A 25,460-nucleotide genomic window follows, 5' to 3' on the forward strand; every position below is an offset into this window, starting at 1 on the left:
TGCATCGTGACGCGTTAAGGGAGCGCTGATGTGCCGGCTCTGGGACGCGCCCAGGGCTGCGCGCCGAACAAAAGCGGGAGAAGCAGCTCAGTTCTGGCTGCTGGAATGACAAATAATGGGGTTTGACCAATTATTCCGTTTGTCCTTGTGCATATGCAGGACTAACAGGAAGCTTTCTGTAGTGCCAATGATCTCTTTATAGATGTAATGGTTGCTGCATACCAGGTCTTTGAGTAATGCTGCCTCATGGGGAAAGATTAAGTGCTCTATTTGCTGCACCATCAGTGAAGATGTTTTTGTTTTAACAAAAAGTAAATATAGACAAAATATATCTTTTAAAAATGTGGGCCCTTAAGCAGCAAAATAAGCATAAACTTAATTTAAACTATTGAAGTGACTCAGTCTGCTTAAAACAATATTTTCCAATTGACAGACAAATAAAAATTCATGGAACACTTCTTTAACTTAGGTTTCTGTGGTAGCAAATACTTGTGGCTGAGGGCCTTTGAGTCATGCTGCAGATCCATGGTGAGAAACAGTCTGTGTAATCTCGATGGAAATTTCTGAGTTCCCTTTGATCCCATTTGGGCATCTCTGAAGTGACGCCTCTGGCTTTAAGCTGTGTTGGCAGCAGTGGCAGGGCCACGATTCATTGTCACTTTGGGAGTCCTGCATGGAGCTCCAAATGAGTGGTGAGTGAAAGAGAAGTACTCAGCACTTACTGACAGGATCCTTTAAACATTTAATGATAACTAGTATGTTAATTAAAACCTGAGTGAATGCAGGTAATGATGTCCCACTCTGTATTTCTGGAGCTGAAACACAGACCAGACTGACTCATTATTAAGCACTCCAAAAAAACCTGTTGAAAGGAGCTGTACTAGACCTGTTGCAGCATGGAATTCTGAAAAGACTTATTTGGGGGGGTAGGGGGGGGTGAGGCAGCAGGCCTAGCTCCAAGGAGAGATTTTGAAAGTCTGATGGTATTTAGAGAGACAAAATTCTAACAATGGAGTATTCAATGAATGGTAAAAACCACTGCTTTCATTATTAGAAAATACTGCATGTATGTATTTAATCTTTTATTTCATTTCTATTTTTCTGAACACTCTCCTTAATCTAATTCCTTCTCACATTAACTCTGAATAAATACTTTTCTTTGCTTTGGAGAAAGGACTGTATGCACGCTTCTTTCTACATTGGCTTTTTGTAGATAAGGCTTTTACTTTCCAGACCTCATTAAGCAGTCAGTTGAGCAGCTAAATGAGTGTTCCATGTGGTAATGGATACTTACTCCATGTAAGTACAACAAGATTATGAGATACTGTAAAACTGACTACTTAACTGCACCGGATTATTTATATTACAAATAAATGCATCAAGTAAATAACTCAGATGTTCATGATAGCAATGGGATATCCTACCTGTTAATAGAGTAGATCTGGGTCAATAGATGAGGGGTTTTGTTTTCTATTTTGAGTTATGTATCTTCCGTTCCATATATCCAGCAGATTTTAGCCTTTTCCAAAAGTAACGGCCCTCTTTTAAGGTATTTAAGCCTGGATGGAATAGGAGTAGGCAGAAAGCATCTGGTCAAACATGTTTGTGAAAATCAAGTTGTGTTTTATCAATCCAATCTGCACACACTTTAAGTTCTTGTTTGGATTTGTAACATTCAGGTGGTTGTTATGATGCTTAGATAATATTGCAAAACTTGCTTTGATTTCTCCAAGCTGGGATTGCAGATATTCAAATATAAGTAAGTGGAGATTCAAATAGTTCATGCTTTGGGAGCTATGAAAGGTCATAAAAATAAAAACAAAACTAAGGCTGTAAAAGGATAATTAATATGAACAGAGGAGTTCATGGAGCCTGACTTCCTTAAATGCTTTGCTCAGGTTCTCATATCTAAGGTGTAAACTCTGAAATCATTGCAGCAGATGAGGTGCTTGCCTCTTTCCCACACAAGTTCTCTGGTGTATAAGGGATATAAGTTTTTGCTGTTGCTTTTTCCTTTCAATCCAGAATGTACAATGGATCTCTCCTCTACACTGCCACCCATCTTCAAAGAGATTTCAAAAGCTGTCTTTTGAGATCTCTGGGGGAAATTGGGTTAAAATGGGGATGGAAAAAAGATAAGTTATGTGTAACACGGGTAGTTCAGAAGCTTTGTGAAGAAAGCCTCCAGGTTACAGAACTTTTTGTCAGAATGAGCAAAACATTTGTAACATGAACTGGGGAAGGCTTTAACTGTCCTCTGTCATCTGCTTATATTGGTGTTCTCTAAATAATTAAAGACAACTTTGTTTTCCCTGCCAAGTGACTTGTGGAACAGTAAATAAGCACTGGCAATGTGTCACACTGAGTGATGAAGGTGATCTGATCATCATCATTCTCCCTGCTGCTCTCTGAAGCAGATTTTCTACATACAATTATTTTTCTCTCAGTGATCCAAGAACTGTTTTCTCTGGTTATCTCTCACAAACATTACTGAATGTACCAAGTCATCAATAAGAATGCTTCTGAACTTATTTTCTTAGCTTTGGAGCATGTCCCCTTCTTTGCCCCTGCACAACTCCCACCTCCTTTGCTTAAGATTTGGAAGGGACAGCTTAGGGATACAATCCCAAAATATTGGCACCTTGTATGCCAGGGTCCCAAGCCATATTCCATAAAACCCAAAAGAAAAGGTGATCAACTCTGTGCTTGCCCTCAGGTACATCAGTGTAACCCTGAGGTACTGCCCCACCTGGTGCTGTGCACCGCTTTTTGAGAAGTGATGGGGGAGCTGCACAGGTCTGATACAGGAAAATGAGAATTGCTGCACTAAATGAATCCCTGAACCATATTGATCATGTCTTTTTTTTCTTTGCAATAACTCATTTGCATAGCAATAAAAATATCGATCATTATACCTGAAAATAATAAAGATATTTGTTATCTGCTCTGGGTCTGAATATAAGTCACCTCTGGACTATCTCTAGTTCTTTGTAATTATTAAATAGTGACATGATAAAATCTAAGATATGCTTACTCAAAGCAAGTTTTACAGACCAGAATATGTGTTCTGAAGAACAAGGTGTGTTTGTGATGTCTTTTATACTGCACTCAAAAATAAGGTTGCCAATCCATGGCCTGTTAGAATAAGATGGAAAGAAACAAGGATAGATCTTGCTGCTGGAAAATGATGTATACCTAGACAGTCAATTCAGTGGCAAAGAAAATATTTTCCAGGACAGATACTGTGTATATATCTTTCATTTATGGTTTTAAGTAGAGAATAACCAAACTCATCAAGTTGTTGCTGGGTTCCTCATGTGATTTCTGGGGCAGTGATTAATACCTGGCTTGCAGGCAGTGTTTAGAGCCACACTGAGTGCAGTTGTCCTCTCAATGGGCTACTCTGAGAGAGCCTTTCCCAGTGAAGTAACTGGGTAATGTGATGTCTGCTTCAAGATTTGTTGCACTTGTGGGCTCACTCATTTTGTTTGGAACAATTTCCCTTCCTCCCCTGCTGAGTTTCTAATGCTAGCTTGTATTTGCATCTATGTTTATAGAATAAAATTACTTTAAAGACATGGAAAAAGGGAAAAATTGGGGGAAAAAAATCTCTTAACATTTATGATTGTACTCACTCACTGGCTCAGTTCCTTGAAGGAGATACAGTTGATGATTTATGCTTATGTATCATGCATTTATAGTCTGCACTGGAAAAAAAATCTCAGGTGCTGTAATATTCCAAACCAGATCTGTCAGCCATATGGAAATGTAAATTGCAAATTCAGTGCACAACAGAGTAATCCCCTGGTACAGAGCAACCAATTGCATTAAGCAATCACAATTAAATATGCTCAAATCTCCTACCAAGCAGCTTTCTATCTAACTTCAAGTAGCAAGTAAAAATAATTCTGCAGTTAAAACCTGTGGACTACTGAGCAGCCTGTTGATATGTCCAGGCTTTTGTTACATTTCCCATGGGCAGGGATGTTATGAGGGAAGCTGTGGCTGCTCCCGGTGAAAGGTGGCCAGGATTCAGAGCCACTGCTAGACATTATAGAGATTATCTTGTAGAGAAACCAGCTTGGCTTTCAAGCTGGCTTTGCCTGGCACTAGGAAAGAAACACTAACCCGCCCATTCCAGGCTGGAAAAAGTGCCACAGTTGTGGCCACTGCATCAAAGGTAATTCTTCAGAAAGAGAAGGCACAAACGGTGCAAAAAGCTGATTTTAGCACGGAATGAGGCTGATTTTGAAACAGGCTGCTGAAAACCAAACCAAAGCTTTCTACCACCTCAGCTGGCTCTGCTGTCTCTAAAGTTACCTGCTGTTACCTGGAGATTTGACAAGAGTTAGTGGCTACAGCACTATTATAATTTTATCCAGAAGAAAACCAATTAATAGCTGAGTCTTTGCTAATTATTTCCACTCAGCTTTGTTGCATGCCAGAGTTTTTAGTAGTATTTAATGTTGTTGCTTGTTGCTCTGGAGATAATCATTAAAGGGAAATGGGTCACCACCACTGTACACTGGTAATTCTGTGAAATGCAATTTTAAAGAACTTGCCTTTTAATAACAATGCTGAAAAGCACCAAATGCTTTCAGTTACAGTGGCATAATGTAATTAAGTGATGAAGCTTTTTTTTTTCCTGAAACCATAGTAGAAACAAGACACAAATTAGTGGTACAGGACAATATTACATCTTTAGGTATTTGAAAAGTCAACGAGGTAACTGAAGATGGAGCTGAGACTGCAATAAAAGCTTTCTAGAAATTATCTCTGACACTTGGAGAGTACCAAGTCATTGCAGTTAAAATCTGTCATTAACCTGTAGACAGGATATAGAATTTTGGAGAGGCTGTGTATCTCTGAATGGGGAGGTACCTGTGGGTAACCAGAGCATCTTTGTTCTAAAGAGCAGGATATGTTCATGATTTATCCACATGTATTTATCCTCTACACAGAGAACATTGATTGCTGTTGAAGAAATTCAGGTTTTGATCTTTACCAGTACAAAATGGAAGCCCAGTTTCTGCACATTTCTAAGTTGTACATTTTGGAAATAGGCCCATGAGTAAGAAGAATGTTTCTGCAGTGCTGAAATCAGCTGGAAGCACAGACCATGTGGAGACAGAGCTTTTCCAAGTGCCAGAGGCAGACAGTTTTCTAGTCACCAGCTGAATTTCCTTTCATACTGTTCCTCTTTGTGTTTTAAGTCCTTGAGAAATTCTGCCACGATGTAATGCTGTTGTTGTATTTGAATTTATAATTTAGGCAGGGAGTAGAAGCAAGGCTGTTGAGGCCTAACTTAAAACTAGAAGTGGATCTGTTGAGTCTCATTGGTAGTCCTCCCCTAGTTGTGCTATTCCATAATTCCCCTTCATTTTTTGTTATGTAGTGCTTAGGGATAAAATCAAGGTCTTGGTGTGTGCTTAGATAGTCTCTTCTGAAACCTGAGTGCATAAGAGTCCTAGAAAGCAGAGGTGACTGTGTGCAATAGCACAAATGCTGGGTATTGGGGTGATTGTGAATCCCACATATGAAAATACTGTGCTCCTGTCACTGGGATGTGTCATGACCATGGTGGAAGTTAAAGTTCAATGGACTTTACCTTAAAACCAGACTCACTTGTGTAAGAGAAATCAGTGTTCCTGCAAGGCAGCTGAGCCCTCTGTAGCACAGATCTGCACAAAGATAAAGAACAGCATGAATTGGGAAGTTTGCATAAAATGATGTATTTTATCACCATTTCATGTCTGACTCTAAGATTTCCACAGTTTTAAAATCCAGATGATGGCAGTGTCTAGACTTCCCAGGAATACAAAATTACACAACAAATGAGATGATTTGGTGTTTGTGTTTATTCCTACATGTGTAAATCCAGCTTGTATTTCTGCAAGTCTTGGTGTTCTCTTATGGATATAAGGAACACTAAACCGCCCCACTGTTTCCTGAGTCTACAGAGAGGACATTGGTGTTAACACTGATTCATGGATTGCATTGTGATTTATGCCCTCTGGAGCTTTGTTAGATAGGAAGTGATGATGGAACAGGAAACCAGGCATTGTATGAGAACATCCATAAGTATGTAACTAGAGGAAAAAGCTGCAAAAATAATTTATGCAAGATACTGCTGTGTATTCTGTATAAAAATATATTTATGATTGTGCACAGCTGGATATTGTAACTGTTGAAAATATTGAAAGTCACTGACTTGATGTAAACCTGACTTCCATGAAGGGAAGAGTCCAGCATAGTGTTTGAGCAATGTCAGAGAAAGCACTGGAAGGACTAAATCACCCCTTAATCAGGCCTTTCTCTGCCTTACTGCCATTTTTAAGTTCTGTTAATGAAAGTTTTCTGAAGAATACTTACGAAAGTACCTCAGAGATACAATTTTAAAAACTAGTAATGAATTATTCATATTGAAGGCTAGGGCTTTATTAACTTAAACCCAGATTTTCTAAGTTAACAAGTGACTGTGGACTGGCAGCAGTAACTGTAGGAGTTGAAGTCTCAGATATGGGGTGCAATTAATAACCAGTTAAGCTTCCACATATACCAGACCAGAAGCAATTTGAGCTTTCAGTGGCCATGCTCAGCAGAGAATGCCTCACAGTCCAAGACAGGATTACATTTGAACCTGTAATGTCACTGAAATGTGATTCAGGTCTTGTTTGTTACTGAAGGTTTGCAGCAAGTTGTCACCCCAAAGGGACTGTTTGGAGACTGTCTATTAGCAGAGTAATAAAGAAGTTATAAAGGAGTCACCTGTCTGATAGGTGAAGATGGTGAATAAGGTTAGAGAAAATTGCAGGTAACTTGATCTGCCCTTGCTATTTTTGAGCCCTGAGAAAGGAGGGTATTGCAATGTTTATTGTATTCCACGTGGTAGATTGAGCAGGCACTGCTTTATTTGAAAGGAAAAGAACTGAAATAGGGGAGTAGGTTGAAGAGAAGAAAGATTATTGCTAAAATTGGTGTGGCTTTTTCCAGTGTTCCCAAACAAGATGCTGCAGAGAGTACTCGTGTTAATTAGAGGAATGAATGCGAACCAAAAATCTGAAGTCATAATGGATTACAAGAAGGTCTTTAGTACGAAAATCTGTCTTGATTTTTATTTTTTTCCTTGTGTGAGGACCTCCCAGTTTGGCCTTGTGAAGGAGCCAAAAATCAATATGCTACGAAAAGAAAGGATTTCCACAAATCTGAGAGAACCATTGCAATGGTGCTTCTTTCAGTGTTAAATGTCAGGTGTTGTTTTAGAAAACAAGTGTGTCACTAGGGCACATTCTAGCAGTTCTTACCTTGATGCGGTTTCTAAGCAGAATTCCCTGCTTGAATTAATTTTAAAGGAATTTATATACCTTCAACTTGGAATACAATTAAGATGAAAACAGGAAAGTAGCGAATAGATATGGATTTGCTTCACCAAATGCTTCTAACCGCCACTGTGATCAGGGAAGAACTGAGTTTTATCTAAAGGGAAAACACGAAAAACTACCAACCAGACTGAATCTGAATAGAATGCTGGTGCCAAAATTAAACTGCCCCTCCCAGATGTTGCCTAATGAGGATCCTTCCTCACGTGCTGTACTTCAGACATCATCTGGCGAGAGAACCGCAGCCTGCTTTGGTATTTCCGGCGTCTCTGCTGTCCTGTTCTGCTTTCTGGGGAAAGTACTTTATTGGAACTTAACCATGAAACGTTCAGGCTCGTGCTGGTGCATTCCGGGAGCATCGTCCTGTGTCAGATTTGGGAATGTGATGCTTCCCTCTACCGGCCACACAGAGGGGAAATTTTATCGTCTCGTCAAACAAGCAACGAATTTTTCTTTTCTTTGAAAAAAGCAGTCTGTGCTTCGGGGGGAGGAAAGGGGATTGTTATTGCAGTGTCTTACACAGGGCAAATTAAATCACTTACCTGCACCCCAAAACAGCTTTCCATTAAAGTCACTGGCATCTGTCTGTTTTGGGAAAAAAGGAAATACACAAGCATTTTAAGCCACTTCATGTCTACCAGTGATGCTACCACTAAATATTCTCAGTACAAAGAGCAAGCAATTAAGTATTTGAAACAGAAATCAAAATGAGCATGCACTGAGGGGTTGCTTTGGTTTTGTTTTTTTTTTTTCCAAAATTAGTAGGCTAGTTGGTATTTTTTTATTCTTAGGTGAGGGTGCTGCATTGATCTCACCTCAAACTTTTCAAGGCATGAAAGAGAAAATGGCTCAGTTTCAGCAGTGAAATGTTTTTAAAAAAAGATAAATGTTTGTAAAGGCTTGGTTGATGTTATGTGAGGATGTTACCTGAAAGTACTGAGTTTTTTGAGTTTCCCGTTACTCTTGTTCTACATGGAAGACATGGCTGAGTAGACTGAGGAGCGTTTTTGGAGGCAGTTGATGAGAGGTTAGAGCTATTTCATAATACACCTTTTAGCCCTGCTTGATACAAATCAGTTCAGGCTGCGAGGAGCTGTCAAAGTGCAGAGAGCAGGATGCACTCAGATTGAAGTGGGGCAGAGGAACTGTCCCAGTGCCAAGGAGCTGCTGAAGCCCTGCGAGCTGGAACTGCCTGCAAGGCCAGCTACACAAGGTGTGCTCCTGAACTGTGACAGAAAATTCCTGCAGCAGTAAATTTAGGGTCTGAATTGCAAATACATGCTTGAAATTCTTCAAGATGTTTTAGCCCTTTAGTATTTTTCCCTCCCCTTGTGTGATGGTTTTCATCTTTTTGATGGATGCATTTGGGTTGAATTGCACCTTTGGTAAATGTCTGGGTGGTTTTTTTCTTCTTTTTAAATGATGTCTCCCCCTTCTCACTTTAGTTCTTTTGCTTTAAAGATAAGAGTGGGGAGAAGAAAGAGTCCATAGGACTTGTACCAAGCTTCAGAGCTGTATGAAGGGGAATAATTTATTACTCTATAAAACTATTGGGAAATTAGTTAAAAAAAAGGACAAAACCCCCCCAAAGAAACAAGGAGGAACACCTCACACCCCTGTCCCTGCATTACTGAGTCTCTATATCAGTTTTTTAGCACTACAGTTGCAGCAATTAATTGGCTCAGTTTTCTTACAAGTTCTGTGCTTTTTGGAGTGTAACCTTAGCTAATTCACTGATGTTTCCTCCTGTGAGCTGGCAGCTTTGGCAAGGGAGGTACCAGCTGCACATGAGCAATGACAACACCTGGATTGGAGTGGTACTGGTCAGATACAACCATGGATAGCACTGAGGAACACGGGGAGATCTCACAGCTGCATTCCTGGACCCACCCAAAGCCAGACTTTACAGTGGAAGCCGCCTTTGGCCAGGTGTGCATGGGCTTTATCAGCTTCCATTAGGGTGGCTCTTGATTTCCAGTGGAAGTTTTGACCTTCAGCAAGTCACTCCGAGCCTTTGTGCTGCAGGTTCCATGGAATAGAACCGGAATCTGAGTCCCAGGAGTGTTGGTGTATAATTTTCCTAGCACTCCTCAATAGCAGGATGAAAGGAGGTGTGTAGCTGCAATTAACACTGGATGAGGCTGAATTGCACTTTCAACAAAGAGAAGTCTTTCAGTTAGTCTACAATAAAATCATAATTATATCCCCAGTATCCTTGGCAACAGATTAAGGTCCCAAAAGGTGATTTTACAGTTCAGTATTCATTGCTGATGCAGAGATCGAAAAGAAGGAAAAGCATAATCATTTAAACAGTTTCTGGGGTGTAAACAAGCATTATGTGAGAAACACTTAATGCATCACACTGAATATATAGAAGTATGATCTCTGAGGAAACAAGTAATTTTTGTAGTTAGGACATGAAATTCAAAAATTTGTATGCTTGATGATTTAAATTCATACAAAAGGATGGTGCTCATTGGATATGGATTAGTTTCTCAACAGGGAATTCTATCCAATTTTCATTTTAAGAAAGCCAGCCCAGGAGACACAAGGATTATCAGCTGATGAACTGAAGATAACTTGCTTTATCAGAACTGTTTATAAGGAGGAATTACCTGATTATAAATTCTTTTATGTGGCTATATTTTAAACTCTGTGCAGTTTTCTGCAATTAAGATTCCTTTTCCTAAGCTTGATCATTAAGGCAACATATAGGAATATAAGAAACATATTTCCTTCCCTTACTGACCCTTCCAAAAAAGGTTAATGTTTTAGTAAATACTTGTACAGGTACCTCTTTTTGAATGTCCTCCTGTTTCTATTTAGTTTTTACTCAGTGCATTTTACTGCTATATTTCTCATCAGCACATAGTGAATTTTCTTTTCCTTCCCCTCTTCTCCCTATTTTCTTTGAAATAAGAACCAATAAAAGTAATAACCTTAGAAGGCAGGGTTCTTATGTTTATTTTTGAAGAAGTGATTCTGTCATCATCTGGATGACAAGCTCTATGCATGAATTCCTAGATGTGCCATCAGTAAGGAAGATGGAAATGGGGGGAAGTCAGCAAGGTGCGTGAAGGTATTTGTGGAAATAAGAACTTGGAAATAGGACAATAATGAATAGAAGGAAAGGGTAATGTAGGCATGTGAATTCTAAATGCCTTCCAACCTGAAAAAACATTGGCTGCTGGGAATGTATTTTAACTGATGTTTGTGTCGCTGCTGAGGCAAAGAATAAGTCATAATATAACATATTGGAGGTATGACATGGTTTGTTTGAAAATGATGCTGCGGACTGCTTTGAAGTGACTGAGGTGATGGAAATTCCTACACCCCCCTTCCATTTTGAGTCGACAGCTGGGTGATGAGCTGTGTAAGTTTGTATATAATAATACATCATCTCTCTGACAGATTTGGTTACTAAAGTTTATTAAAGTACAGTTGGTACTAAATAGCAAGACCTGGTTTTGCTTTCATTTTAAATAAAGGCCTTCTTAGGAGAGGGAAACATAAGACGACAAAATAGTTTTGTGATTATTACTTATAATTGCATGGTTTGGAGAAAGACTTTGTAGCTCCAAATAAGCATGAGATGTGCCTGTAAGGAAGAGGCCAGTTTTACAGCTTTGGGGACTGTAATTCTTCTGTTTTGTACCAACAAGTCCATCTGCAGTGTAAATGCAGTCTCCTGAAATTCTGCAGGATTGGGGGTCTCCTGGGTTTTCACAGAAATGTTCCGAATTTAATACCAAAGAACAGTGAAACAATATAAAAGAGCTAAAGACCATGGGGACTTGAGCTGGAACTGTGCTCACATTCTGTTCACAGGGAAGGGCCAGAAAATAGGAATTGTATTGGCCAGTTCAGGTCTAAGTGAATGAGTTGCTGTAAGAATTTAGTAGTAGCAGGTAATTTGAAGACTTTATTTCTTCTGTTTGGGCAAATTATTAGTACAGTAATTTCCTTTTGCTGTTAATGTACTGAGGATTTTCCAGTTTACTGTAACTCTTGCCTCGTTACCTGCATTAAATAGCACTTAATGCAGAATTTGGTTAATGGGTGAATACATCCATATCCATAATGCTGCATTTTCTAATACAGTTTTTGTTGAGGCTCGGGAAGCATCTGTTCAGGCACAAAACATTGGCTGCAGTTGGCCTGTGTGAAGATAGAGCTGAAATAATTCTTATGCTTTCCTCTGCTTTTTGGAGGACTCCAGGGATAGGGGGTAGGATGGTGTGAAGTGTTTGACCCTGCACTGACAAGCCTTATTGAGATCCTCAGAAAGGGCAGGCAGGGAATCAGAATAACTGAAAAACCTGATTTTTGCTGAAAGTCTATTACTCACTTTACACATTAGCATTAGATAGCATGGGAAGAACAGTGAGAGGAAAGTAAAAAATAGCTTAGCTCTGTAGAACTGCAGAATGTTACTATAGATAGGCTGCAAGATTAAAGAGCTGTCTTGGCACATTACAATTCAAAGACCAGCAGCCTCAACTGCCTTCCTGTCCTGAGGAATTTTTCTTAAGAATTTTATACTTCAGATATCACATTATAATGTGGGTTAAATCACTGTATTTTGTCTTGATTTTCCTCAGTACTTTCCTTTTATCCTTTTGTTCTATCATTATCCCTTTTCTATCTCTTGGCTTGGCTCTAAATTCTCCCATATGTGGTTATTGGAATAATTTGAGAAGCAAAGCCCAGAATTGGTTGGTTGGGTGATTGGTACAGAATAGCAAGCGCAGAGGAGATCTCAAAACTCAGATGGTGAAGTCCCTGGGGTTGGTGGTATCTATCACTGGGGTGACCACCCCTGCTCTGAAAGTCTCCAAGCTAATTGTACAAAATCTGCAAGTCATGGCGGCTTTCATGGAGCTCTGGGAGGCTTCAGCAAAGAAGGATGTAATGTCTGGTGTGATGGAAAAACAGTGGGCTGTATCTTTTGCATTTGGAAAAAACATAGCAAGATCTACTATTCAGATTATTGTTTAGGTGTATTAGATAAAGTAAAACCAAACCAAACTAACCCCTGTAATTTGACTTGACCTAGGAACACTGTAATACTTATGAAAACCTGTTTTAATAAAGAGGAGAGGAAAATAATTGCTTGTGTTCCTCTGAAGTAGAAGGGCAATCAGTGGCTGGTGGTGAACCAGGAATTCTATTGTGGAGAGACATTTTTGTTTTAGTTCCTATTATGGAACTTATGTGGTAAAGCTGCTGGACTTGCTTGTGGTTACCTGTAGTATTTCAAAGGATTCTTGAAGTGCAGCAAAGCAGAAATCTTCTGGTTTGCGTTGCAGCGTGTGTGTGTACTCAGGACTGAGCCTGCTGAGAAGAAAAGGGAGATTACACCTTGGTTAAGGTGAACTGGACAAAACTTGTGTTGCATGGCAGTGTTAGTTTACTGTCTAAGTTTGGAAGTCTTTGTTGTTGTGCTTCTTTATGAGGAGAGTATCCCAGTGTTAGACAGCTGGATGGTGTTAAAGAAGTAGAAAAAGCTCCCTGGAGGAGAAAAAATCATGTACTTAAGTACATAAGTGAGAATATTGTGCTAGAGTCACTACACAGAACAGTGAGAAAGTGGGGCAGTGTGTATGAGGAACACAAATAGCATGACTGTCTAACAGCTCCTATTTTTGAAGCCATTGATAACATTCCAGTTCCTGTTTACTGTATATTTTAAGTAACTGCCTTCACGTGCACAACATTTTAGTGCTTTCAGTGAATGTTGACAGGGAGCCTGCAAGTATTGGTTAAAATGTGTCTGTCCAGTGGGTTTTCTTGGGACTCTTGCAAGTGTCGCCTGTGCTTAGCAAGGAGTAAAGCTGATTGCAGAACAAAAAGATGAGTTCCTGAGCACCTTTCTACCTTCCATGCCAGTGCCCTTGCATATGTACATGTCTTTGGGCACACTGTTCAGTGTCACCAGCATGCCCACGATGCCTGGCTGTTCTTGTGTCCACGAGTCAAAACTTACCCCACAAACCAGCTTCACTGATGGTGCTGGCATTCTGCTTCTACTCTTCAGCTGCTGCCTAGAACAAAGGGGTGAGTGTGTATATGGAAAGGTCTGGAGATTCTAGATTATTTTATTTTAGAGAATCTGAGTGTGATCTAATAGACTCACTCTTGAAAATCTACAATTAACTGGAAATCGTTTTTGTTTGCTCCTTTTATCATAAAATCACTGAATGGTTTGTGTTGGAAGGGATGTTAAAGATTATCTTGTATAACTCCCCTGCCAAGAGCAGGGACACCTTCCACTATCCCAGGTTTCTCCAAGCCCTGTCCAACCCAGCCTTGGACACTTCCAGGGATGGGGCAGCCGTAATTTCTGTGGGCAATCTGTGCCATGACCTCACCACCCCCAGTGTTTAGATTTAGAAGTATTTCCTTCTAACCTCTGACCTAAATCTTCCTTTTTTTTCTTTAAAGTCATTGCCCCTTGTCCTGTCACTATGTGCCTGTGTAGGAAGTCCCTCTCCCTCTTTTTAATCCCCCCTAAGGCACTGGAACAGGCTCCAGTCTTCCCCTGGAGCCTTCTCCTCTCCAGGCTGAGCAACCCCTGCTCTCAGCCTGGCTTTGTAGGGAGAATTATGCTGTCTTGCCTTCTGGAAGCTGTATGGATTTTTAGTAAGAGTTTTTACTAGGCTCTTGTTTTCACATGTCTGTTATTTATTTAGTTTGCAGGTTTTTATTTTATTATTTAGCCTGCAGTTTTTTATTTTTTATTTATTTTATCTACTACAAGGAATTTACTGTTCTATTTTCAGAAGACAGTATAGCCTCTTCCCTGGTTTTAAAAGTGTTATGGAAAAGAAAACTCTGAAATGTTTTTTCAAATTATAAGTAGCTGAACTTCTCTGGTTTATGAATCAGATAATTACAAGTATGACTTTTATCAGACCTTAGTGCTTGTTTTTATTTCTGTAGCCTTAAAAGCTTTAGTTAATCATTCTCAATAGACTGAAAAATACTTTCCATGAAAGCTAATAAATTTGGAAGCACATCTTCTAAATCCTCTAACTGATCCTGCAAACAGATGTTTAGGATAAATATTGCTCATCTAAAAGCAGATATTGCTAATGAATATTAAGAATGGCATAAAATGCTGGAAACTCTTTTTTGCATCTTGAGAGAATCAGTGTTAATAAGTCAGATCAGTCATTTTTATTTAGGCAATACAAAAAAGCATATGTCTTCCTGCTTTGCCAGCTGTCATAAAATTTTGGAGGAAGAGGTTGCTTCCAAGCTTTCCAAAGGGAATATTTCTCAGAAGTATTTTGACCTTTATAGCTTACAAAACCAATTGACTTCCTTTTTCCATAAACTATTTTCTGGCTGAGATTCTTCTACAGCAGAGCTTTACTTGTGAGGAAAAATACCAGCTCCGAAGATAATAACTGGACTGCCTTCTAGTGGTTTTAGGTATCATAAATGACTTACTATAGAAATCCTTTGAAGGGAATCATTGTTCCAAATTTAGTATGTACCCCCTAATATTTCTTAATATTCAATAATTATATGTGCACTTCTAGGATACTTTCATTTTAAGAACCACAAGGCAGATTGTACTAGTCACATACATTTTTTTTTTTTGTGGACAGTGATAACAAAAATAACCATCAACCGAAAAACCAAAACAACGACAAAACCCTCCAAACCAAGCCAACATCATCTTGGGGCCAGCTCAATTTAAAGCTGTTTTTTATCATCTTACTTCAGTATTTGCAATTGCTATCCTTTTCTCTGTAATAAAACTGGATTTGCTGTTCCTGTTCTCCATGTAGGAGTTACCTGAGAAAACCACACATAAATGGGAGTTGGTGTTTGTTATGTAGTTTCAGTATTTCCCTTAATTCAGCTTGATTCCAGATTTCTGTGGAAGATGGATTAGGTCCCTTGTACATTTTTATTTCTCACTGATACCTCTGATTTCTTCAGAGGTGCTGCTCTGAATGTCTTCGGAGAACGAAGGTAAAAAACTTTGCTTCCCAAAAATGTTCAGCCACTTGGCAATAATAAATTAAATACACAAACTGGAGGTAGGATTAAGCTAACCAAAAAGTTAGTTTAAAATATGAGCTTGAAAGGACTGAAATCATTATTGACTAGAAATCCTTCAGGGACATTAACAAGTATTTGGTAGTTGCCAAGGAAACACAACCTTCCCAGTGACAGTATGCATTGCACAGAATAAGTAACTGAAGTCATTCTAACAATGACTGATCCACTTCAGCAAACCTGGCCCAGAAATTGCAAATGCCTTTGCATCCAGCTAGATTAATATCCACTGTCCATGCTGGACCATTAATATTTCTCATTTGATGGTGCAAATAGATTCAAAACCAAAGCAGGATATCAGGTTTGTCTGATTGAAGGAGTGTGTGCCTGGCTGGCCCGTCTGGATGAACCACAGGGCGTCGTGGAGAATGTGGAGGTTAACACAGGCTCAGAAATTGGATTATGCTTATTGTACTTGTTGGCATAATACAGACATAGTGGATTCAACTTAGAAGAGCAGCAGAAGGTTTTGCAGTGTTTAGTGTCCATCAGCATGTAGAACTCTCTGAGGCCCTATAGCAAATGCTACACTTTCTTTATTCTTCCTTAGGAGGAGTGGAAATGTTGAGAAGAAGTAATTCCCTGTTGAGATGTAGCACAAGTCCAGTGATCAACCTGGGGACTAACCCCAAACTGTTTGAAATATAAAGAATTCAAACATTATAAACAGTAGCACGAGGTAGCAGATGGCAATGGAAGTTGTAAGAGTTGTCCAAGCACAACTACCAAAATGAGCAACCTGGATGCTTGAAGTGGTTTAGTAAGGTCTAGAAGAAGACAAAATACCTGTAACAGAACATGAGAATTTCCAACAATACATCTTCCTTAGAGCTGTAAATGATTTAAGCAAACCTAATCTGCAAACGCATTTGTTAGCAAAATGAATGTTTTAGACTCAAAACGGTATTAGAAGCTTTTATATAGTTACACTTGGATCAGCCTTGAGGAGGCTCATGTTGGGACAATGAGCAGCTTGGAGCACAGGTTACAGTTGGGAAAATTTCTCTTTGAAAACTTGGATTTCACAGTGAAACTGCTGTAACTCTAAAAGCTGTGAGGGGCAGAAAATCTCCCACTGCTACCATGTGAAAGTCACTGTTTGGTGAAGTGCTTGAGTGAGCATCAGCCCAGATCCTGGGATTTATGAGGTGAATCCTAGAAGTCACCTTGCTACTACTTCAAGGGAGGAAAAACACAGCTGAGCAAGTATCATCAACCTATGTGCAGCCACTGCTATAGAGGTCACTTGTCTGGAGACTGAATTACAGGAATTCAAACAAATATCTAAGTTTAAACTCTCCTGGGAAATATTTAAAAGACTCAATAATACTTATTTCTTGCCAAATAGGCATTTCCACAAATTTCTACCTTGCCTATAGAACTGATTTTTCTACATTAAGGAGATTGTTTTATAATTTAGCAGCACATAATTCTTGTTTCATTTTGATGTTGGCATTTGGATCATTTTTCAGTGGGTTGCACTAAGAAATGAAAGCTAATGACTTCATTCAATAGTGGCTGAAATAATCCCCAGAAATGTCTTTTTACATTGTAAATTGATGCACGTTATTGTCATTATGTTATATAAATGATGGTGGGGTTTTGCTGCACTTTCTAGGCTCATCTCTGTTTTAGAGAATAAATCATAAGGAAAATTTAGTGAAGGCCTCGCTGTTCTGTGATCTGCATGAAATATGCCTGTATCCATTATCAGGGTACAATTTGGGAATTGATCACAGCTCTTGCTCACTGCCATGTTCCTGGGATATTTGGCAGCCAAAATGTCATTTCTAAGGTGGGGAAGGAAGTGACTGAGAGAGACTTGAATTAAATATGAACCTCATCTATATGGAGGAGGAGTCAGGCAGAGACTGGAATTGTATAAAGCCTATCCTGAGGCACACAGTTGAGCTGGAGCTAAATTATTTGGAAAGCCATGACTTTGTCTGAAGTTATGAAATGCAACAGGGTTAACTTAACTTAAGTATCTGTGTGGGTTTTGATGTTCTTTTTATAAAGACACAAGATAAAATATGCCATAATTTGGGACTTTTAACTGGGGGTTGTAAGAAGATGTTGCACAGTAACGATTTACTTTTATGGCCTGTAAGCAAGCCCATGGCTCCTCTGGAGTCTCCTACTCTTGCTTCCCAAGCAGTGAGACTATTCAGCCAAGTGAAGCTCTGCTCTGTGGAGGAGTGGGAAGTAGGAAAACTGCAATTGGAAAGCCTGCAGCATATGAGCAATCTCCTCCTTCAGCAGTGTTCTTGAGCTTGAAGATAGCAAGCTGCGAGGAAAGGACAACAGCAATGGGCAGCTGTCAGTTTTACTGTTTAGCCACAGTGATTTTTATCAAAGACAGAAAACAGTACATCAAGAGTAAACAGCAAACAAATAGCTCCACCATCTGCTGTGGTGGGAGTAGCCATATGGAGTGGAGTTCAAAGGGTGCTGTGTTATGGTTGTTAACTCTTTTATTGCATCCCTGTTGTACTCGAGTCAGGAGCTGAGATGAGAGCTACTGATTATCAGTGGCAGGCTCTGAGTGGGACGGAGCTGATTTCCCCACTTTATCAATAGCGGCAAAAGAAAAATTTCAATGTAGTACACGATATCCAGGGTCCAGCTCTTCTCATCCAGCGAAAATCGGGTGTGGCAAGGAGGTGCAAAAATGTTTTTTCTAAGGGTAGGTCGCAGGTGTTGCAGCTGTGCTTCCAAATGCTGTGTGTGAGCAAACCCAGACTAGGAGCAGAGGGAGTAAGCAAAGGAGTGACTTTCTAAATTAGCAGCCCTGAAGATGTGGAATACACAAAAGATGATAACTTAGCGGGTTTTATACTTTTTAATCCTTTATTTTATGCTTTGCTCATTTTTCCAGTGCTGCAGCATTTCCCTAATGGAAGAGTGACCTCTCAGTGGGAATGGAGTGTGGCTGATCTGCAGTTGGTGGGTGGCTTGGGAACTCCAGCTCCCTCATGTGCTTTATTTTCATTCAAATCTGTCCCCAGGTCATGGCAAGAATGGTATTTCAAATTCCATTCTTACTATTTCTTTCTGGCCATCCTTCTAGTGTTTTAAAATAGCAGGTACTGGCTCTTTACTTGTGCTTGTAAAAATTCATGATTTATTTTGTAAAATAGATTTAAATCTAACATTTGGTGTAAGAAAAGCTTAAAAGAGAAAGTTTAAGGGATTAATCCCTTTAGTGCATTGGGGTTTTATTTTGTTTCTAAAACTATAAAGGGTTGGGCTTCAAATTAGATCAGAAATTAAGATAAATATTGATGAAATTTGATCTGTAAAAGCAAGTCTTGCCTGTAAGATTCTAAGCTGTGAGTTTTACTGTTATACATTTCAGGGTTATTGGGAATCAAGCTAATGAAGGTAAGATTTATGAATCCAGAAGATTTGGAGGCAGCTTTAATCCAGTGATATCATGAGCATGCCAATAACTTGGTCTGGTGTGCAACACAGAGCACATCCTTGTGCTTGTGGGTCTCTTTTTCCCTGGATTGCAAATTTGTCACTGAAAGAAGTTGAAATAGTCATGTTTGATGTCAGAAAGGTGCATCTAACTGCAGATCTGATCTGCTCAGCTCACTTTTGGCATCCCCGTTGTCATGGGAGCCTTTTGTCTATGTAGGAGTGAGGGGAACGCTGCAAATAAATGTTTTGAATACGTGGGATGGAATTTCTTTTCCACCAGAAAGGTCATTTGTGAGCAGGAGGACAACTGAATGCTGAGGACAATTCTTGGGTTGGGAGAAGCCCAATTTTAATTCACTGGAATGCTTTAGCCATGGTAGTTCCTAGGGAGTGTGTTGAATTTTAGAATTTTTAGGTCTTGTATTGGGTTCTGTTTTTTTGGGATTTACTTTAGTCTTTGTTTTAAATGCTAATGAGCAACAAGAGTTTTCTTTATCCTGTTCAATACAGAACAGAACTGATTTCCTGGTATCTCTTTTATTTCAGGATTGTGGTTTTTCCTGGCAGAAAAAACCTAACTGGTTTGTCAATGAAATACAGATGTATTAATTTTAGTTCTCTTACGAAAGTGTCATAGTTTTGCATCTAATGGTCTTAGAACAGATGCTTCTGTTTTTCTGTCTGCCTTCTTTTCTCATAGAAAACCCAACAAAATTAGTTTTAAAAGCTTGTATTGAAGTGCTATACTGAAATAGTTAATATGCAGAAAAACTTAACTCAAACCTTTGTAATGAACTTGAAATATCAAGGGAATTTCAGACAAAAGGTAATCAAACTGTGCATCAGGACTGTTTTGCTAACTAATGATAATTAAAACTTTCCCCTTTGCCTGCTTCCCTGCGTTCAGAACATAATTGATTGTATTAAAGTTTCTCAGAACTAAATACTTCAACCCTGGGTTAACCATATTTCTGGATACTTAATCACATCCAAAGAAACAAGGGAAGCAAAACAAGACAGAATGCCAGCCTCTTTGTGAAATAGAAAATAATATTGTTTGCAACAATTAATTCTCTATCTAGGGATGCCTCTGAAATGATCAGTTAAAGACTTCAGATAAATTGAACTAAAGTAATAAAAAAATAATTATATAGTAAACAAAATCTTACCCAGGTACAAAAATAATTTAGTTTTTTTTTAACTCCAAATTAATTTTTGCAGGCTAACGAGTGGTGTGTGCTTTTAGAGCTAATACTGCAACAACAGGTGATGTTATGGGACTTCAAAACTGAGGCAAAGAAACCCATGGATTTAAAACTGGGAAAGAACTGCATTACTTTGAGATGATATAAGCATTCTGTCATAATGAGAACAGTTATAACTTCAAAATATGAGTTATTCCTTCTTTTCACTAGCTTTGCTTAAAGAGGGGGATGCATGTAATGTAAAAATCTGTTGTTTTTAAAGCCAGAGCTAAAATTCAGCACTCTCTTTCCTTCAATCCCAACTAACCAAATGGATTTGCTTCAGTATTTATCAACCCTGCCTGTATTTTAACTCTGCATTCCTGCCTTAGGCTGCTGGACCCCAATGAATACATTTCCAGCAAGTTTCTTGAAATTTGGGTCTTGGTCTTTGTAAAACTGTTCAAAATCACAGTTATAAACTGTGTGACAACAACTCATATTGAATCTGTGTATAATATATATTCTCCTATATTCTTCCTTGCTCAGAATAATTCTCTTTTGTAAGCTTTTGTTTGGTCACTTGAATGTATCTGATGGGTTTTTCAGCCTCTTGCTTTCCTGTAAAAATAAGGTATTTTCCTCACTACAGTTACTAGAGCATCAGACAAACTGGCTGCAAAAATATCCGAATAGTTAAGCATTTTAAAATGTGTTTCAATGTGATGGAACACTGTATGATGTGCTAGGAACAATGTCCTCTGGAATGTATGGTGGGATGATTAGGTTGTTGGGTTTCTAATAGGCAACAAATGTAGAAATTCTTTGGTTTAAATTAATATTATTGCACACTTTACTATTATTTTTTTCAGTCTTCCACATTCTTCTAATGTGAGAGGGTATCCGTGCTTATTATTAATACATTATGCTGATCTGTAGTGCTAAAGCTCATATTTGGAAAATTGAGTTCATCTTTATGAAGCTGGAATTGCAGTGAGTGGTTCTGGAAGCAGTTTTGTTACTTCTCAGTACAAGAACTTTGTGATGCACCTTCACTCCCTGCAGTTACAGTTGGTTTTGGATACACCCCTTCCTACAGAAACTTATATAAGATAGCTCCTGTTCTCCTTGACTTCCAGAGAACATCAGAAGCATCAAAGAGTTTAAATGTGAGGTAATTGTGAACATAGTGACTACTGAAAAGCAGAGAACTGTGAAATGCTGCTGAATTCTTCCCTTCTGCAGTTATCTACGGCTACATTTTTTCAGAGGTACCTGATGGAATTGGGCCCCTCTGCTGTAGCATATGGAATATTTTTGACTTATTTTTGGGGGAGCAATGGAATGGCACAAATTACAAGGGAACAAAAATTTAGGGTGAGTACAATGTTGAAATTTCCTGTTATTGTGCTGTTTATTCGGTAATATCGTGTATGATGTGGGCTGTGCTGAAGCTAAAATTTTTCTGCAAATAGTATCTTTTGTGGCTATAAGTAGAAACAATAAATGTTTATTCATTAGCAGTGATACTTATCTGAGTTTAGACAGCTGATGTTACAAGTCCCATAATTCAAACAATGTTGATGACTCATTTTGTTAATTGCTCACTCTGTGACAAAATACACTGGAATTAGTTTCTTTGTTTAACAATATGTGTTCCCTTGAGCAGTGAAAGCATTAAGAATTAAACATGTCTGTCTCACTGGAATGGTAAAATCCCTTGAATGGAAACCTAAATCAAATTTCTGCCCTGTTGAGGACTAAACATTGTCCTAAGATCAAGAGCAGATGTTTGTGTAAATGGAGGATTGAGATCAGACGAGAGAGGCTGAAACTGGTCACAGGGAATGGCATCAATACACAACCTCGCAGTTCTGACCAAATTTGGAATAATTGTTCCAGCATCCAACATGCAGGAACAGTCAGGGCTCTTTGGGATGTGCTTGTTAAGATGCAGAAATCATCCTGGGTAAATAACAAAAGCCAAGGCCTTTGCTTAGGCAGTTTCTACTTGATATTAACCAGCATGCAAAAGAAATCTGAATTTTTTTCCAAGTCCAACCCCAAATACCGTTGCTAATATTTAAGTTGATGTAGATGAGGGACAATGAATAGAAATTGCATCAAGGCAAATTCCAGTAGTGTGCTAAAATAAGAATTGGCAGTGTGGGTCATCAATAATTGAACAGGTATCCAGGATGTGAATGCCTGCATGTTGGGGATAGTCAGAACCTGGCTGACATTTCCTGATAAACCTGCTTCAAAACTGAAGCCAGACGAGTTTGGAGCACACTGTAGGAGGGGAAACAAGCCAGGTAACCCTCTGAGGTCACATTCCAAAGAAAACAATTCCGTGATTTTTATGGGGAGGGGCAAAAATTGCCTGAATGGTACCTAGGTTACCTGGTATGTTGCTGCCTTTTCTGCATTAGAGGCATAATTCAATTTATATCCTTAAAACCCTAAAGGGTTAACACTGTTTTTAAAGAGAGTATACAAGTACCTCGAATGGTAGCCTATTTGTTTCTTAGCAAAGATCTGCTAAACTCATTATTGGAAGTAGATGTGATGAAAGGCAGATTTAGCTATTTTCTTTCATCTCTAAAGCAACTTGGATTCATATTTATTGGTAGACTACTCATGGAATCATAGAAAGATTTGGGTTGGAAGGGACCTTACAGATCATCTTGTTCCACCTCCTGCCATGGACAGGCACACCTTCCACTATCCCAGGTTGCTCCAAAGCCTTCTCCCTCCACAGGCTGGGCTGGGGTTCTGATTTTGCCATGCTTTGAGCCTGGTTTATGTGGTGATGAAGCCAGGCTGGGGTTATGATTTTCCCCTTCTTTGGGCCCGGTTTAGGCAGTGATGGAGCCGGGCCGAGGTTGTGATTTAGCCCTGCTTTGAGCCCGGTTTAGGTGGTGATAGAGCTGGGCCAAGGTTGTGATTTAGCCCTGCTTTGAGCCTGGTTTTGAGCCGGGTTTAGGCAGTGATGGAGCCAGGCTGAGGTTGTGATTTAGCCCTGCTTTGAGCCGGGTTTAGGCGGTGATGGAGCCAGGCCGAGGTTGTGATTTAGCCCTGCTTTGAGCCGGGTTTAGGCGGTGATGGAGCCAGGCCGAGGTTGTGATTTAGCCCTGCTTTGAGCCTGGTTTTGAGCCGGGTTTAGGCAGTGATGGAGCCAGGCTGAGGTTGTGATTTAGCCCTGCTTTGAGCCGGGTTTAGGCGGTGATGGAGCTAGGCCGAGGTTGTGATTTAGCCCTGCTTTGAGCCGGGTTTAGTCGGTGATGGAGCCAGGCCGAGGTTGTGATTTAGCCCTGCTTTGAGCCATGCTTTGAGCCGGGTTTAGGCAGTGATGGAGCCAGGCTGAGGTTGTGATTTAGCCCTGCTTTGAGCCCGGTTTAGGCAGTGATGGGGCCGGGCCGAGGTTGTGATTTAGCCCTGCTTTGAGCCTGGTTTTGAGCCGGGTTTAGGCAGTGATGGAGCCAGGCTGAGGTTGTGATTTAGCCCTGCTTTGAGCCGGGTTTAGGCGGTGATGGAGCCGGGCCGAGGTTGTGATTTAGCCCTGCTTTGAGCCGGGTTTTGAGCCCGGTTTAGGCGGTGATGGAGCCGGGCCGAGGTTGTGATTTAGCCCTGCTTTGAGCCTGGTTTTGAGCCGGGTTTAGGCAGTGATGGAGCCAGGCTGAGGTTGTGATTTAGCCCTGCTTTGAGCCCGGTTTAGGCGGTGATGGAGCCGGGCCGAGGTTGTGATTTAGCCCTGCTTTGAGCCGGGTTTTGAGCCCGGTTTAGGTGGTGATGGAGCCGGGCCGAGGTTGTGATTTAGCCCTGCTTTGAGCCCGGTTTAGGCGGTGATGGAGCCGGGCCGAGGTTGTGATTTAGCCCTGCTTTGAGCCCGGTTTTGAGCCGGGTTTAGGCGGTGATGGAGCCGGGCCGAGGTTGTGATTTAGCCCTGCTTTGAGCCCGGTTTTGAGCCGGGTTTAGGCAGTGATGGAGCCAGGCTGAGGTTGTGATTTAGCCCTGCTTTGAGCCCGGTTTAGGCGGTGATGGAGCCGGGCCGAGGTTGTGATTTAGCCCTGCTTTGAGCCGGGTTTTGAGCCCGGTTTAGGCGGTGATGGAGCCGGGCCGAGGTTGTGATTTAGCCCTGCTTTGAGCCCGGTTTAGGCGGTGATGGAGCCGGGCCGAGGTTGTGATTTAGCCCTGCTTTGAGCCCGGTTTAGGCGGTGATGGAGCCGGGCCGAGGTTGTGATTTAGCCCTGCTTTGAGCCCGGTTTTGAGCCCGGCTTAGGCGGTGCCGGCGCTGCTCTCCGGCTCTCTGCCCGTGCCTCCGGCGCCATCTGTCGGCCGCGCTCGGTGGCTGCAGCTCCCGCCTCTGCCCAGCCGCTCCCTCCCGAGGCTCCCTCTCCATCCTCCTCCTCTCCTCCAGCCCCGTTCCCGCAGCTCCTGGGAGCTTTCAACATCGCCGGGATGTTCAAACCGGCACGTTCCTATTGCTGTGCTTCCTGTCCTGCTTAGGGTTAAGCAGCTCTTTAACAATACCAGCCCAAGGCTGGATGGTTATGAGTGATAGGGTGTGGGGGATAGTAAGGGCGGGTGTCTAGGACAGTGATCACCTCCAGCATTTTGGAATTTCACCCCATAGCAAGTGAAGAATCCTGCAAGCCTAGTAAAATGTTTGGAAAAGTGTGCTGCTGCCCTGACAGCTCCTGAGGGACAGGAATCACTGCAATGTGCTGGGGCCTGGTGTCCGGCTAATGAGCCCTGTTCAACACTATTCGGTACTCAAAGGGAAGAGAATGTCCCTGGATCTGCCAAAGCACAACAGGCACAGTGCCTGCTCCATCCCTGGCTACAGGCACTGCAGCTGCACCAAAGAACCAACCTGGGCCATTGTCAGTCACCCTGTACACAACAGGCAACACTGAAAGTCAGATTGCTTAGTAAGGGATAAAGGTGATGCCTTTTCCTGGTCTTAAAATCAAGAGTCATACATGGTTAGAAGGGAAAAAGGGATTTTTACCTTGGTATTTATTTTAAGGGTCCTTAGGTGCACATGTCCAGGTTGAATGCACCTCCATGCACACTGTAATGCCCACCCCAAAAGATCGGGTATAACATTATAGGTGTTACTAATTAGCAGATCTATCAAAGATTCCCCAACAAGAGGCTCCAGTGAGCCCCCCCTCCCCAAGGAACCTTCTCCTGGATGGTTCTATCTTAATTTACAGAATGTAAATGGGAGAGGACCTTGGGCTCTGGGGCACACTGATCCCTAACTACGAAGCTTCTAAAATGTTGAACCTCTCAGCTTGACTAACAAGACCAAGAATGTAGGGGAAAAGCACTAGGAATACAGAAGTTGTAAAAAGGTATAACAGGGGTATAAAAGAAAAGGCAAAAAATC

The sequence above is a fragment of the Coloeus monedula genome, assembly GCF_965178545.1.
Source record: "Coloeus monedula genome assembly, chromosome: 12".
NCBI classification, from domain to species: Eukaryota; Metazoa; Chordata; class Aves; order Passeriformes; family Corvidae; genus Coloeus; species Coloeus monedula.